The sequence below is a fragment of the Hylobates moloch genome, unplaced genomic scaffold (assembly GCF_009828535.3).
Source record: "Hylobates moloch isolate HMO894 unplaced genomic scaffold, HMol_V3 SCAFFOLD_14, whole genome shotgun sequence".
In the NCBI taxonomy this organism is placed as follows: domain Eukaryota; kingdom Metazoa; phylum Chordata; class Mammalia; order Primates; family Hylobatidae; genus Hylobates; species Hylobates moloch.
In genome coordinates, this window is record NW_026652289.1 from 37,443,424 (window position 1) to 37,460,556 (window position 17,133).

The following is a 17,133-nucleotide window of genomic DNA, read 5'->3' on the forward strand; positions in this document are numbered from 1 at the left end:
CAGATCACTTTGCTTTTCCAAAGAATGCTTTTGAGAAATGTGGCATTCCACAGAAGAACCCAAAACAGCTAAAGCTTTTAGATGGAATTAAAACAATTGCTGACATTATTTAGAGCTAAACTACAGGCAAAGAAAACAGTGAATGACCCAAAATCATGTATGTGGCATTAAAAAAATATATATGTATATTGAAATGGGGAAAACAGATTCAGAAGAAATGATTTGTAAGGATGTGGTTAGAACTATTTATATACTGGGTTCTATTTGTTTTACAGCTAGTGGTGCACGGACAGCATGAAAGGTTATCTTTGACAAGGTTTTAGCTATTATTTTCTTCCAGTGAAATGGTATTTCTTGAGAAAAAAAGGTCTTTGGAACAAAATAACAATAAATCCTGATTTAGATACATAAACCTGCCATTGATATCACATAATATCAGTGTTCTTTCTCACTCGATACAGGCGTTTTAAAGATAAATGGTAAAACTGAACTGGAAATCCATCTGGCCGGCTGCCTGCTCTAATGAATAACCCCACTTTGGCTCGTGCAATGTAAGCAGAAAGTTCTCTCCCGGCCTCTTTCGTCTGTCATGAATCTACAAGACAGCCGACATAATATCTGGGCGACAACGGTGCGCTAACAGTGCAGTGACTTCCATTTTCTTTGCTTTCTATTGATTTTCACTTAATAACTGGCGAAATACTAAACGTCCGCCCTGAGTACCTAATAAATCCTGCCTGAGCTTTTTATTGAGGAGAATTTAATAAAAACAACCATTGCGGCTGAGGGATTTTTCTTCTGGACAGAACATAGGGGTAGGGGACAGCGAGGTTGGGGCAAGAGGAAGCCATTTGATTTTTTTTTTTTTCAAACAGGACTTCTTCCCTTTGGAAAGCAGTGCAGTGGCAGTGTCAAGGAAGCCTGTGTGTTTGCAGCAGGTTCCTTCCAGAAGCAGCTGTAAGTGCCACCTCCAGGCCATCTGGCCAATGTGAGGAAAGGAGGCTGCAAGGGCTTCGCAAAAAACAACTTTCTGTTCCTCTGGTATCCCCTGGTAACTGATTTCAAGTTATGGCCGAGGACTGCCTTATCGCTATCAGTGGCTGTCAACAATTTATAAGTATATTCATTTCCCTGTTCAACTTAATTGGTATTTTGGATTTGACACTAGAAAAGCAAGTTTGACTTGCCTGTTGGAGTCCGAGGATACCTCCAACAAAATTCTAGACAATAAAAGAAAGGGTAAGTGTCTGAGGGGAGGGGGCACTCACAAGTTATTCCATTTAATGCTAATTCCAGGCTTCCAAATTCATTTTGGGGCAATCAAAGAGCAAGAGCTCTGTGTATGGCTTTTTAAAACACAAAGAAAATAGAGAAGCATGGGCTTCCCAATTTCCCTGCACATAAACTTCTAGAACAATTTCTATTGTTGATACTTTAAAAAAAAAATCTTTTTCTTTTCTGTGACGTGGTCTTTTAAACTCATAGCACAACTTATGGCTCCCTCTACTTCCTATATTTTAATTGATCTTGAGGTTATTTTCAAGTCACTGGGCTTAATGAACAAATATTTTAGAATTTCTTCCTTTATATACACTCATTCCTGTCTCCATAAAATGTCTAATCAAGAATTCACATGTGTAGAAAATAAAAAAATAGAAGTACATACCCTTAAAGTGAAGTTAGTTGTTTCTGTGATTTTATAAAATCCATGGACCTCAAGTTTGAGTATCATCGTTATAAAAAACACAGCCATTCAAGCCACGCATGGCACAGTTACTCATTAACTGGGCAGCTTTTCCTACAGAACATGTGAATATGGGGACAGAGGCCATGTGATAATGATGCAGGCTTCATGTCATGGACCGGTATCGAAATCCTAGCTTCTCCTCCTCTGAAGTTGGGTTACTTTGTCCATGAAATGGGGATATTCTTGGCGAACTAGCATGATTGACATCATCTCACCAAAATCTCAACAAACATATGGGTACCCAACAAATGCTGTTGATTTATTTCACTGGGGTACTTCAATAATGAGAAGTAGTTAATCAACTGGGTTAGGGTTTGAAATTGGCCAAAATCTCAGAAATCACCCTGATGCGACTTAACTCTTCTCTGCCTCAGTTCCCTGATCTCTAAAATGGAACTAATATCAATGTTTTTAAAACTATGAAAAGAATTAATGCACATTAAGTCCTTAAGAGATTTCCTGATGTAAACCGTGGACCTGGAGTGACAACGCTGTGTGAGTGTAGGTGTATCAATTATAACAAGGGGGAGGAGGCTGGGCAGAGCAGGGGTGGTGGGGCAGCTGTAGGGGGGCAGGAGCTGTATGAGTAATCTCTGTCCCTTCTACTCAATTTTATTGTGAACCTAAAACTGTTCTAAAAGAAATTAAGTCTATTTTGAAAAGTTTCCCTGCACATAGAAATACTCCAAAAATGTTGGCTCTTATGATTTACAAATAGTGCTCAAAAATAACTGAAAGCAGTTTGTGAATCTTGACAAAGAAGAACTTGACCGTTAAGTCATTCTGATGACGGAGCTTTCATTTAATTCAGATAGCAATGCCTTTTTGTTAACCTCCATTTTTCTTTTTGAGTATTATATCCTTTCCATGTCCAATTCTTGCTGAAAGGGGAAATGGAAGTAAAAACCTTTAATGTTTTCCATTTTTTCGATCATTTGGTTTCTTCTCTTTTTCAGAGCAGTCTCTTTTAGATTCTTGTGAAACCTCATCTGTTCTTCCCTGGGCAAAACATGTTGTTTTCATTGTGTTAGATAGGCTAACACTGGAGAAAATTCAGCAGATCACAGTGCACATCCCCAGGTTGCAATGTGGGGACGGACGGTTCAGACGTGGAACTCTCAGGTATTTGCCGGACTGGCCCGTGTAAGACCTCTCATCGGTTTGCATAAAGGTGTATTGCTATTCAGATAATGTCTTCCCCTGCTCAACAAAAGGTTGTTGTACTGAGCTGTGATTGTGACAAATGATTTACTATTAGGAACATTCTGTAATTATTGTTCGGTGGGACCGCAGACCGATACATCATTAACATGATAGACGGCCTTTTATATCAGCAAAAATAACTAAATTAATAAAAATGGCTTCATTCCAATCCCTGTCAGAAAGCCAATACTCAGAACAATCAAGTAGCAGTGATACCTGAGGAAGCCATAGTTTATATCCCCCAACAAATCAGGTTTTATGCATAAGCAATAAAATATTTGTATATATAATCTCTGTAATATGGATCTGTATAATATAAGAGATTTTATGGAGATCAGCTCAAAACAAAAATATAGGATATATAAATATTTTCTTCCAAATGATTTAGATTTAAATTTATGCTTTTATGCAATTGGATTGCAGTTTTAGAATATTAGAATTTGCCTTTGACATCTTCTCTTTCAGGATGTCTTAAGCATTGAGAAACATTTTAATGTAGATTCTACAGACTAAAGTTTCGTTTTTCCTTTCTCTTATTTTCGTCTCTTTTTCCTTTCTCCCTTCCTTCCATACTTTCTTTCCTTCTTTCAATCCTTTCCTCCTTTCTGTCTTTTCATCAACAAACCCCTAATTTATGCTTTAAATCCTTAGCCTCACATTTCTGACATTTCTACACAGAATGAGAGGAAAGAGAAAGATCTATTTCTGAGTACTCTGTTGAAATAGACTTATAGAAACAAAATGCAGGCTACAGGCATTGATACAAAACCTTTAGAAATCACAATTACATTTCTAGTTTTTTTTTTGCACTTTAGTACTGAAAACAAATTTCAATTAAAAAACGGACAATTATAATAATGGGGACCTGCATGGACATCTAAGACTAGGAGCTCTCAAGAAATCAGAGAAAGGATAAAACAGAATGCAACTGTTTTCTATTATTTTCTTCCTTCCTTACTTTCTTTCAGCGTATTTTTGTCCACAATCTCATATCCAAAACTCTTGGGATGAGATGGGTCCTGTAATTCAGAACTGTTATGATTTTGGAAGATATCTTGGCCACAAAGCCGAATACTATCTGCCATCACCAGGGGATCTAGGGTGGCAGATATGTATGCAACAGCACATATGAATACACACTAACTGGGATAAACAAAGATTGTCTCATCCACGTAGGTGTGGGTCACATTTTGCTACAAATGAAATCAATTTAGGTCAAAAATAAATGTTGTGTAGAGACTTTTAGATCAAGGAATTGCAACTGAACTGTTCAAACCAACTCTAAGAATCCTGTTAATTTAAATATAATCTAAATTTACCTTGTGTGATTCCATTCACTTTGAACACTTTTTAAAATACTTTATTCTTTTAGAGGAGTTTTAGCCTTACAGTAAAATTGAGAGGAAGGAACAAAGATTCCCCATATACCCCCTTTTTTTTTTTTGAGACAGGGTCCGTCACCCAGTCTGGAGTACACCGGCATGATCTCAGCTTACCCTAACCTCCACATCCCAGGTTCAAGTGATTCTCCTGCCTCCGCCGCCTGAGTAGCTGGGATTACAGGTGTGAACCACCACACCCAGCTAATCTTTGTATTTTTAGTAGAGACAGGGTTTCACCATGTTGGCCAGGCTGGTCTCGAATTCCTGACTTCAGGTGATCCATCCATCTCGGCCTCCCAAAGTGCTGAGTGCTGGGATGACAGGCATGAGCCACCACGCCGGGCCTCATATACCCTCACATTCTCATACGCAGTGCCTTCCTTCCATCTTCCGCCAGACAGGTGCCTTTGTTACAACTGACGAACCTACAGTGACACATCATCACCACCCGAAGTCCACAGTTTACCTTAGTGTTCATTCTTGGTGTACTTTCTGTGGATATTCCATTTCATTATACATTTGTCCTTTTGCACATTCTGACAGGGTTGTTCCACTCTTTTTTTTTTTTTTTTAAATAAGAGACAGGGGTCTTGCCATGTTGCTCAAGCTAGTCTGGAACCCCTGGGTTCAAGCCATCCTCCTGCCTCAGCCTCCCAAAGTGTGGGGATTATAGGTGTGAGCCACCATGCCTGGCTTTGTCCGCTCTTTGCAGGAGCTTGAAAATAATAGAAATCACCACTTTATGGATACTCAATAAACACACGTTATTGGTTGAGTAACTGGTATTGTAACATAGTAGCCTTTTAGAAATGTGCTCCTGTGACTTCATACTTCTACAGAAGTTGCAAGGATCTAAACGCTTCAAACTCTGATAAACTTTATTCACTGACAAATTTATTCTCAGAAATGTTCATACCTTTGTGGAAAAGGTATAAAAATAGTCTATAATTGTCTACATAGTATAGATATTTTATTAAGTAAAGACATTGTTTTCGAAGCCAGATTTCTATCTAAAATGATTTTGAAAAACATTATCGTAGCTCAGTTCTTCCAATGCCATTGGCATAAGTGAAATCACTGTCAGTGGCTGGCTATAAAGGGAAGAGTTGTACAGAACTGTAGCTCAAAGATGCTGAGATGATATGAAAAGTGATTTTAATTCTGAAACTAAAGAAGGGAAGAGTATTGTGCAAGGTGAGGGGAGGCATGCAGGTAAGGGATCCAGTGCAACCTTTCCTGGGTAGTCAGCGAGAGAATCATGCAATTGTTTTTATGGCTAAAGCTTGATTGAGACCTATTTTAAAACTCGTCTTTTCTGCTTTGGCCTTCTCTTAAAGGAAGACAGATGCCCTTGAAAAGGAGTCTTAAAAGTATGATTCACGGACTTGGGAAGAATTACAGGATGCAGACAGCCTAGAGTGGTGCCTCCTCCCCCCAAAGGAGTTCACATTTCCTTCCTCTTAATCTGAGTGAACCATTAAAAAGTTACTCAGTTCCCTGGAGGCTCTTCCCAAGGAATCTCCTAAAAGGAAATACCCTGCACTGGAAAGGTAATTTACCTAGACAGGATTTCAAAAACTAAGTACCAGTTCAGAGATAACCAGTGACTTTCCATGGGCTGGTGTATTCCTCCTTGTAAAGATTCTCCCCTGAAGTCAGTTAACAAATCAAAAAGGTAGGCAGAACAACATCAGGAAAGAACACACTACCCTTGCACATTTTATTTATTTATTTTTATATGAATTAAGTCCTCAAACGGATAGTTTCACTGCTGTTGTAATATCAAACTGTAAATACGCAATACATTGATTTTTTTTTTTTCCTGAAAATAGGCTCGTATTCAAACCAGAAACATTTTGTGTTCTATTCTGAGAATGTTTTTAATTATTTTAGCTAGTGGGAAAACTCTTTTCTTCGGGATAGGGATGTGGGAGGGGAACAAAAATCTGTGCTCTGGACCTTAGGGAGTGCTGCGGTAATTCAGTTTCTGAGGTCTTCAGGAAGCCGGGCTTAGGAGTTGATTCCCTTTTATGGCTAAATAACTCTTATGAATTTGTCTTTTCAAAGTCCACTGGAAACTGGAAAGAGGAGCGTGATTACAGAAAGCTGCAGCTGTGAATATTTGCAAAGCAGCTTGGTTTCCCATCTCTATCCATTCCCTCTCCCCTGCCCCCACCTCCAGCAACTAATATCTTAGCATCTTATGGAGTAATATGATAGAACTGTCAAGAATGAATGAGGACTTTGGGCCGTATTAATTCTCATCAACAAACTAATGTCTAATGTTTTGTAGGCTACAGATAAGAAGTTGACCACTGCATTACATTTGTCAATAATTTTTGCATTTTCTAGGGTTAGGTTCATGGAAGGAATTTTGTCCTGATGGTCGTGAGAACGCTGTCAAGATTTTGTTGCTCAAATAAGATCAGAACATGCATTTGTCGTTTGCACAGTTTTTCCTGGAAGAAAATGGAGAGGAACTATAAACATGGAGAAACGTGGAAAAATGCAAATGCTGGAGTTGGAGGTGGCTTATATAGGGAAGTCTCTGTATATTGAAACAAATCAGGGAGACTGGGCCAGGCCAGGCAAGAGAGGACAGCACATTCTCATCTTTTACTTCATCTGAAATTGGAAGTACAAGATTCTGAAATTCTGGTAGATTAAACGAGAACGACAAGGCATCTTTTTGCCTCAAGGAACTTAATGTTTTGTAGCCACAGAGTGGGATTCCGATACCATACTTTATTATCACAAACTACAGTAAAAAAAGAAACCAGTTTTGAGAATGTCTGGATTTGTATGTTTTCGATACATAATACAACTCTTTCTGTGTGAAATGAAAGGCAGATCGTGGGAAAATGTATGATTCTATTTATAGTCAAATTCAAATTATCTGATTATAGGGCAAAATTAGGACAGACTTTAAACCTGCCCTTTTAGTGCCTAATTTGCCACAAAAAATAGTAAAACTACTCACATTTGATAAGCAATCTGTCTTGTTATTTCTTGTCCTATGAACTATGAAAAAGAACTAAGAAAAATTCCCCTCTTTTTTTTTTTCTTTTCATAAAACTCAATTCAGGGCCTGCATATTATATTCACATTTTTCTTGTGTGCTTCCTTTTGTATGTTTTGGCCACACTGGTGGAATTTTCTATGATAAGAGGACCACCAATCCAGTATGCGTGGTGTGGGGTTGGCCCGTTGAGTGGGCCCCACTGGGCCTCCGGGGAAGAGGGCCAGGAATTCACAGGGCTTGATTACCACCAGGGCTTTTTCTGCTTTTAAGTTAACTATGTTCTTCCTGGTAAATCAACGCCTCGACTTCGGAGATTTAACATCAGCTCTGTGACTGAGCAGAAACTCTGAAAAGAAGACATCCCAGTAATGCCTACCTGACCTTTCTCCAAGCTTGTTATAAGGAAAATAAGAAGGTGTCCAGGAGAAAGGGAGTCGTTAGATGTGGAACTACTAGGGGGACTTAAATGTTTTTAAACCAGCTTCCATGGTGACATATGTAAACAAAAGTCAAAGTGTCTTCATGCATACAAGATAAACATTTATCATTTAGCTTTTCATTTTGTGTCCATAACACTTGCATCTGCCTGTCATGCATATTTTCTTTTTAAAAAAGCATAAAATTAAATTTACCAGGATGCATCCATTTGTGATTTCTCTATTTACTTCCTGTGATCTAACACAATCTGGTAAATATTTATGGGACACATATGCCATTAAAGTGACTGGATTATATGTTGGTGACATGAAGATAGAGTAGTTAATACTTGAGATTGGTCAAATGGCTCTGTTAGTATTCAGATTTTCTGTTCTTAATATGGTTGTTAGCATTCTATTTTTGATAGGTTTGGTTTTATTATTGTGACCAATTTTTTATCTCTCCTTGTATCTATGGCCTATGATGTGTGATTTTTCACATGTGACTTAAGGAGATAAGTATATGAACTTGTCCCCTGACTTAGGGTTACCCATATGACTTGCTGTGGCCAAAAGAATAAGGTAGAAATGACAGCATGCCCTAAGAGGCATTGCATGGTATTGCTTTCTTTCTTATGCTTATGCTTAGCCATGAGAACATACCTGGGCAGCACCGTTTGTCCCAAGGGGAAGAAGAAGAACATAGAGAACAGAATCAGCTGAGCCATCCCAGCCAAGCTTAGCTATGATCAACTATGTCCCAACTGATCTCCAGATGCATGAGTGATCATAAGCCCTAGCTGTCTAAAGTCACTGCCTTTTGGAATGGTTTGTTATATAGCAGTCACAATAAGATTTATTTTTCCATTCATTTATTAATTTTCAAACATCAGTTGGACACTTCCTAAGCCCCAAGTTCCGTGGCGGAGGCCTGAGATACAAAGTGCAAATTTCCAGGGAAAACAGAAAATGCAGCAGTAAATAAAATAGATGCGCAAAGTGCTGAGATGAAAGTGTGCCTTGGGTGCTATGGTGAATCCTTAATAGGATGGTATAAGAGGCATTCTGGAAGAGGGATAATGCCACACGAAATTTTAAAGAGTGAATAGGGATTAGGAAGGCACTAACATTGGATTTTGAAGAGAAAAAGAGTAGAAGGGCGTTCTAGACAGAGAAAAACACATCGCATTTGCAAATACTCTCATACTGAGAAGCAGCCTGGTGCTTTGAGCCCGTAGCAAGGAGCCTGACACAAGCAGGAACCATGCTTTGCGTTTTTTTTAACTCAACATGGTACTTAACATAGCCAAGTCAAGTATGGTTAAGGGATGGCTTGGCAGTACTATTGGGCACTGTCTTCAGTAGAAACTAGAGACAATGTCTAAGAAAAGTCACCTTAGGGGTACCCAGCATCCTATGTGAATTCAGACCTAACTGCTTGAGAATGTCAAACTAAGGCAGGAAGTCTTTTGATTATCTGTGGTGTTTTTCTCTTCACTTCCTGCTTTGATCCTATAGCACAGGAACTAAAGTATTCTAAGGGAAACTACTTCCTTGGTATTTTTGGCATGCCTCTTACCAGGAAATTGGTGGAAGTGTCAGGGGTACCCTTTTCAAGAGATTTCCACTTAAACCAAGGGTGGGGGTGGGGGAGGCATCCACTACCTAACCATTTAAGGCTTTAGGCGTTTGTGGTTTGCAGATTTTCACCATCATAAAACTTCGTTGAGAAACAGTTAGGAAGTCCTTAAAGGTCGTATCATCACTTTGTCTTAGCTGCCAAGTTATAACTCTGCCATTTATATGAAACTATTCTTTAAGTAGAGAGATCTGAAACATAAGTATGTTCCAATTGGAAAGAGGCTCTGAGGTAGATCACCTGGCAGTTTTCCCCTCATTTACCAAGTTGGAAAGAAATGCTCTAAGGAAAAAAAATATATATATTGGTTCAAGGTCCCATTAATTGAGGACAAAAATGGAACTATAGCCCTGGTTCCCAAGCTGGGGGTGCTTAGCACCACCCAGCTCATGGATTCTTGACTTTTTACGCTGCACACATTAAACCTGAATCATGGACAAAACTTAAACAGAGGAAAAAACAAAGTGTTTCAAATATCTTAGAGCAAGAAACAACAAATCAAAAAAGAAAATGGCAATTGGAATCTTTAAGAACTGAAGGAAGTTGCTTTTCAGGTATCAGGCTAATTTTAGAATGAGTAAACAATTAGTAAATTTGACACGTAGGTGTATGAAGTAGGGAAAGATACGGCAGGGGAAGAAGAGGAAAGAAGACACCACATCTTTAAATTGAATTGAATGTTCTGTGACTTTAAATGAAAGCTCTTCTGTTGTTGGGCAAATAAATTTAAACCACTTAACATGGCAGAGAAGGTCAGGCAAGCTTATTATAGTGATCATAGCGTTACAGCTATTGCGATTGACCGCTGCTCTCTGGAATCACCAATAATCAGAGACCGCAAGCTGTGTTTGCAGAGAAAGGTCATCATTCATTTTTTTCAAAGCATTAATATCTTTTGTTTGTTTGGCTCAACATGAAACAGGAATCGATAGAGGTAATTCACAGAGCAATTAGCCCCTCATCTGTCAAACGGCATCTGGGTGTATTTAACAAAAAGACCTTTGGAAAGGTTTAAAAAGGAAGAAAGTGCCTGTACGATCAACAATTTATATTTTCTACATGACATGTTGTGTATGTATCTGTAAAAAGGGGGGCCTTGGGAGTAAGAAAATATACATAAAGCATGCTATAAATCTACACTTCAGTGTTACGATGTTGCAGTGTAGAGATAGACCCTAAAAAGCTTAGATTACATCCTCATCCCGTTCCCAGGAAGACAGCAAGCAAGTGGCATTTGGGGTCTTTATATCATGTTTGAACACAGCCATGGTACATAGATTTCTCTGAATAAAAGACTTCCAGGAAAAAACTTACTGTGGACACTGTAACAAATTGGAGAGGGTCAAGCGTCAGGAACAAATGTTCCCTTTTGGCTTCAAAGCCTGTGATTTTTGTGCTGGGCTAGACTGCTTCCGAGACAGGTCACAGCCTTCCTGTGCCACCCATCAGCCGGCTTGGGAAGAAGTCAGTGATGGAGACGTCTTTCTCACTGCTCACCAGTGGCCACACCACTCTTGTGTTAGCCCTCTCTCTACATGTAATTTGCCAATATTGGAATGAAAAGCAAAATGCAAAATTAAGTTAAAAGACTTTTTGTACTCTCAAAAATGAATTGTGATCTGGATCTGTTTTTCTTTACTGAATTTCAAATGTGTGTACTATGGAATGAATGCGATACATATCAAAGACGTGGACTTTAAAAAAAATCAGCTTAGGGACTTGTCTACACGTTTACACGAATGCTGTTACTCTCAGCAGGACCAGATGTATTTTTAAAATGTATTTTCTTTTCAATTCTGGCTTTTTTTTTCCCCTTGGGTTTTTTTTTTTTTTTTTAGCTTTTCTTTCTTTCTCTCGCCGCACACCCCCACCCCAGCCTTCTGCCTTCCCTTTTATTTGGGTCTTCTCCCAGGCCATAAAATGATGGCTAAAAAAGAAGTCATGAGATATAAAAGAAAGAGACAAAAGTTTTGCTTACGTTGTGACTTGTTTTTGATTTTGAATTTAACTTTTTTTCTTAATATCAGATCATTCCAACAGGCTCCTTATCAATCTCTAGGGCTCTTTCTAGATAACTGTGTCTTACCTGAAAATTATGTAACATAGTTAATTTAAAAAGCAAGCAGGCCAGGCACAGTGGCTCACAGCCTGTAATCCCAGCACTTTGGGAGGCTGAGGCAGGCAGATCACCTGAGGTCAGGAGTTCAAGACCAGCCTGGCCAACGTGGTGAAATCCTGTCTTCACTAAAAATACAAAAATTAGCCAGGCATGGTGGCACGTGCCTGTAGTCACAGCTACTTGGGAGGCTGAGGCAGGAGAATCACTTGAACCTGGGAGGCAGAGACTGCAGTGAGCCGAGATCACGCCACTGCACTCCAGCCTGGGCAACAGAGAGAGACTCTGTCTCAAAAACAAAAACAAAAACACAACAACAACAACAACAAACCAAGCAGCTACAATTAACTTTGAGTAGAGTCACACTGTGAAGAAAATATCAAAGCAAAAGACTGAAAGAAAATCCTCAAGTAATGTTGTCTTGGAGTGGAGGGATTATGGAGGTTATTTTTGTTTCATTCAATTTCCCTATTTTCAAAATTTTCTTTCTTTTTTTTTTTTTTTTTTTTTTTTTTGAGATGGACTTTTGCTGTTGTTGCCCATGCTGGAGTGTAATGGCACGGCCTCGGCTCATTGCAACCTCCACTTCCCTGGTTCAAGCAATCCTCCTGCCTCAGCCTCCCTAGTAGCTGGGATTACAGGCATGTGCCACCATGCCTGCCTAATTTTGTGTTTTCAGTAGAGACAGGGTTTCTCCATGTTGGTCAGGCTGGTCTGGAACTCCTGACCTCAGGTGATCCGGCTGCCTCAGCCTACCAATGTGCTGGGATTACAGGCATGAGCCATCATGCCTGGCCTTAAAATTTTCTATAATAAACATATTACTTTTTAATTGGAAAAAATAAAACATTACTTAAAATTAACGCATTAACACAAATAAGACAATCATGTTTTTGTACATGCATTATATTTTATACTGACCCCAGATGACCACATTTTTACTTTTTATAAACACTGCCAAACACTCTATAGATTTCTGTAGACATCTTATAGAATTTTTCTGGGCAAAATTAAAATCAGTTCTTAGAGTCTCATGAAATTGTACAGAGGATGTAAAACTGAAGTTGAGTAGAATAGCCAGAAGTATCATAGCTCATGGTAAATCTAATTTTCTGAAATTACGACATTCTGTTATAAGAGAATTTCATTGTCAAATATATGGGTTCATCTTATTTTTCTGAAGTTGGAATTTAATCCTGGAGACTTTTTGACACAGTATTTTCTTCCTTCCAACTTCTTTTTTTTCTGTTTATGTGAGCTGTGTTAGAAGTTTCCATACATTCACTACATGGCTTCCTTTAATTAGATGGATTCTCCGTAATCCACAAACACTAGCCAATAATTGTTTTCCAGACTTCCAGTTACTAAAGCAGTCAGCAGTTGCCTGGGCTCTATTTTGCTTTCATGAAAATGCTATAATATACTTCAACAACAGTCCAAATCATCCCACCTTCCAAGTGGTTATTCACAAGCAGGGGTCATTATTTCCTTGTTAGACTGTCTTAGGGGTGGGTCTGGTTTCCACGGGCTTTGCACATTCTTCTGATTTGTAAATCAAACCTGAGTTACAAAGATGGACTGCCACCTCCTCTGGGCTCTGCTTAGTGTCACAGGGGTACAGTTCATCAGACAAACACCTCATAAGCATCAGTTCTGGCTGCCTTCCAGGGAAAACCATGTCATGCCATTGAATAACACTTAGGACCCAATCTTTCATCCTCCTCCTCCATAACTAAATAAATTGGGTAAAGGTCTTGCCCTGTCTCAAGATAACAAGAAGTTTAAAGAACTTACTAGTGTTTCATGTTGCAGACACTATGCTTTAGAGGAGTGAACAAAAACAAGATGGCGGCTTCCCTGAAGTTCAAAGGCAGTTCTGATAGCAAATGAATACTGACAGTCCTTCGTGTTTCCCTCATGGGTACAAATAATCCTGCTGAAAACAGGAAGGGGATTTGGATTGAGGGCTGAAAGAAAATGAGCATAGACTTTTCTATTGCTATCCTACTCAGAACCTCATTATATAGAGCAGGGGTCAGCAAACTTTTTCTGTAAAAGACCAGAGGGTAAATATTTTATCCTTTGTGGGCTACACCACTTTCTTCACATCCACTCAACTCTGCTGTTCTAGTGTGACAAAGGAGCCATTGATAATCTGTAAACAAAAATAAGTGTTGATCGGGCTCTAAGAAAACTCTGAAATATGAATTTCATATAGTTTTCATGTGTCACAAAATAATATTATTAAGATTTTTTTTTTAACCAAACATTTCCAAGTGTAAAATTCATTCTTGGCTCACAGGTGATACCAAAGCAACCATGGGCTGAATTTGCTTCTCCAGTCACAGTTTGCTCACTCTTGCTCTAGAATTCAGAAGTTCCAGTGCACGCTTGTGAATCAGATTTTACAGAACCAAGCGTCCTTCTTGGCTCTCTCTCAGTGTAGTGACAGCTGCTGTTACCATGTAACTATCATCTCACGTGAATAAAGGTGTTTTTCTTTCATTTGAATCTTATCTTTTGTTATTTGAGAAAAGGCTCATTAAACTTCTTAAACTCATTGAATTTAGAAGAGAGTCTTAATTATGTGTGACTCAGGCATTAGGGGAGAATATGCATAACCCGACCAAATTAAACGGCACAAAATCATGTCTTTCTATTTTAAAAATAGATATTTTGTTTTCAGGTAAAATCCAAGATAGTCTACAAAGGCAATAGAACTTTAAATGACTGTTTATTCAGGCAATGAATACATAAATAATTGGTAAATGATTTTGAAAACTATTTGGTGACAAAAGAAAACGTCCCTTTCTAATGCAAGTTGGAATAAATCAGAGTACAAACCCTACATTTATGTGTGTATATATTTTATATAATAGAAAGATAAGAATTAAAATGTTAACAACATTTATGGAGATGGTGGAATTACTTCTTTGTGCTTTTTTCCTACTTTTCAAATATTTTGCAATATGGTTACTGCTTGTATTTAGGAAAAAAAAAAAAACAACTAATGTTACAAGAATATCTTTTGCTCCCAATTTTTAAAAGTGTTTTCATGAAGAGACCTATGCCTCTGCAGCAATCTTGGACAAGGGATCATGAAATAATCTGCATGATTCATTGACCGCTGGAGGGCTTTGTGATAGCATTGAAGATAACCTTCTCTGTGAGCTCATAAAAATAATTACCTGAAAGTTGTACAAATTCAGCATTTTTATGACATGCAAATAAAGAAAAGGAAGGAAGAATGTGAGATAACACAAAGTAAGATCTCATAAAAAGGACAGCAATAACTATATGTAAAAAAGAAATAATGGATGTTACTAAGTTCTGTAAAATTTTGGCAGGTCAATAGAATTAAATGAGAAAGAGCTAACAAACCTCCCTCCTTTGCTATTCAAATGATGAACAAAGCACCAATTACTCTCTGGCATGAAAATCTTATTTATATTTATGACCAAAGGTGTTTTTAAAAAGCTTGCCTTCATTTTCATTTGTAAGTTTCTTAAAAAATTGGCTGAAGCCAAACAATGAGACTTTCATTCATGAGAACAATGTAACAACAAAAAAAATTCTTCCATGCATTGTTTAGTGGATTTTTTATTTCAAAATTTTTTAAAAAGCAGATCTCAACCCACAGCCTAAACCATAATTCCTACTTATGCATTTATTCCTAGTATATTCTAGACACCACCAGGAAGGGATACACAGGATAGTTTATGTTTTTCTTAATTTAAAGAAAAAGATCTTGAAAGAAGCTATGAGAAAAAAATGTTATATTAAAGATATTGCTAAGTGTCTAGTTTGAAAAGATCGAATATCAAAATATATTTATTTATGTGGTTCACGACTTCAAGATAAGCAAGTGTATGAGAATAAAAGAGCCAGTGGCTTCTCAGAAGTGAAATAATGACATTTTAGGCATGTGATACCTTTTGGCCTGAAAGCTTCAGACTTGGTCATTAGATGTGGCATGTCAATAATTTTAGAATAAGGATACTAATAGAAATATAACTGAGAGAGGCGTTACTGGGTGTATCTTCCCTTCTCTCTCTTCCCCTGCTTCTATTCCATAGAAACCCAGTTTCCTAGTAATCTACTTGACTGATGGACTTGTAAGGGAGAAGAAATTATAGCTGCAGGACCCGTCCACTTTGCTTCACCTTATCAAATGTACTCACCAATTTATGTTCTTAGCACTTTTCCACAGTCTGACAAGAATCAGGACCATTCCAGGGCTTTTTGAGCACTCCTGTCTCTTGGGATGGTGACCTTCTATCTCGACAATTCAGATCAAGTCACCAGTACCACCCACAGGCCACTGATAGATTTTCAGCCTGCTCTAGGTGAATGAAGAGGGAACGCGATTGCAGACTTTAGTTTTTTTTCTCCTCTACATTCTGATTCAAAAATGTACTTTAACATTCGAAACTCATCTGCAAAAGATTCAACTCCCCATCATTAGCTGCTGATTAAAAGTTTATAATAAATGAAGGAGATGGATGCTATGCGTGGATGATGTGCGCCTGTTCCTTCTAGTTGGGGGCGTACCAATGGACTCACTAAATTTATGAAGCTGTGTATGAGCGCTAAGTGAGTTCTATAGAAAATGTTCTTAAAAATTGAAGACTTCATAATTTGGCAGAGAGAGAGTCATGGAAGACTTTGTAAAGGAACTAAAATGTGAGTCAGACCTTAAGGATGAGTAAATTTGGATGGGTACACAGAAGCAGAAGCAAGAGAAAGTAATGACCTGTGTTGATGATTACTATTACATTGTATCTGAGGGCCTCTGTGGGTTCTGCAAATGCTGTCCCATTCCATTCTCATTAGATGAGGAAGCTGAAACTCAAAGAATATATGATTTTCCAAAGATTGCACAGCTAAGAAATGTGGAAAGACGGACTCCAGCTCAGATTTTCCTCATTCTGAATCTTACGTTCTTTTCGGTGCACTGAACTGTATCAGAATGTTTTTTAGAATGCAGACTGACAGGAGAAAGAGTGAGGAGGTGTGAATAAACACAAGCTTCAGGATGACAGAGCTTCCTTCCTGGAGACAATGGTTGGGATGAAGCAGCGAAAAAAATTTTTTTCTAGGAAGAATTTCAAAATGAGATTCCACCTGCTTAACAAGCATTTGTCAAACCTGAAATTATTTTCGGATTGCAAAAGTATTCCATGTTAATTGTAGAAAATTAGAAAACTGTAGAATCACCAGTTAGAATCAACCAGAATTAGCTATTGTTAATGTTCTAGCGTATCATCTTCCAATCTTTTCATAATTTTTCTCCAAATATTACATATTTATGTATATATTAGTCATAAAATTAAAATTTTGCTGTTTTTGTATTTTGATGTCTGAATTAGTAATATATCGCAACCACACTCCATGTCTTCTATATTCTTTGGAACCATTTTAAATAAATATAGAATATGGCATCCTATGAGTTACCATAGTTTATTAAACTTCTATTATTGAATGTTGACATTATTTCTAGTTTTTCTTAATTATAAATAATGTCTATTTTATCTTATAAATCATTTATCCCTGATTTTTCCTGAAAAAACAATTTTTAAACAAAATTCCAGCTTGGCTTATTTCCCCT

At 37.9% G+C, this 17,133-nt stretch overlaps 1 long non-coding RNA gene across 1 annotated transcript in view; it reads right to left on the reverse strand.

Moving 5' to 3' along the window:
* Nucleotides 1–17,133, reverse strand: part of LOC116482202 (uncharacterized) — a 75,821-nt gene that overhangs the window by 42,597 nt on the left and 16,091 nt on the right. The window contains exons 2-3 of the long non-coding RNA XR_004251792.2: nucleotides 13,320–13,461; nucleotides 11,388–11,495 (exon numbers count right to left, since the gene is read on the reverse strand). This is a non-coding gene — a long non-coding RNA (uncharacterized LOC116482202). The remainder of the gene's footprint in view (nucleotides 1–11,387; nucleotides 11,496–13,319; nucleotides 13,462–17,133) is intronic.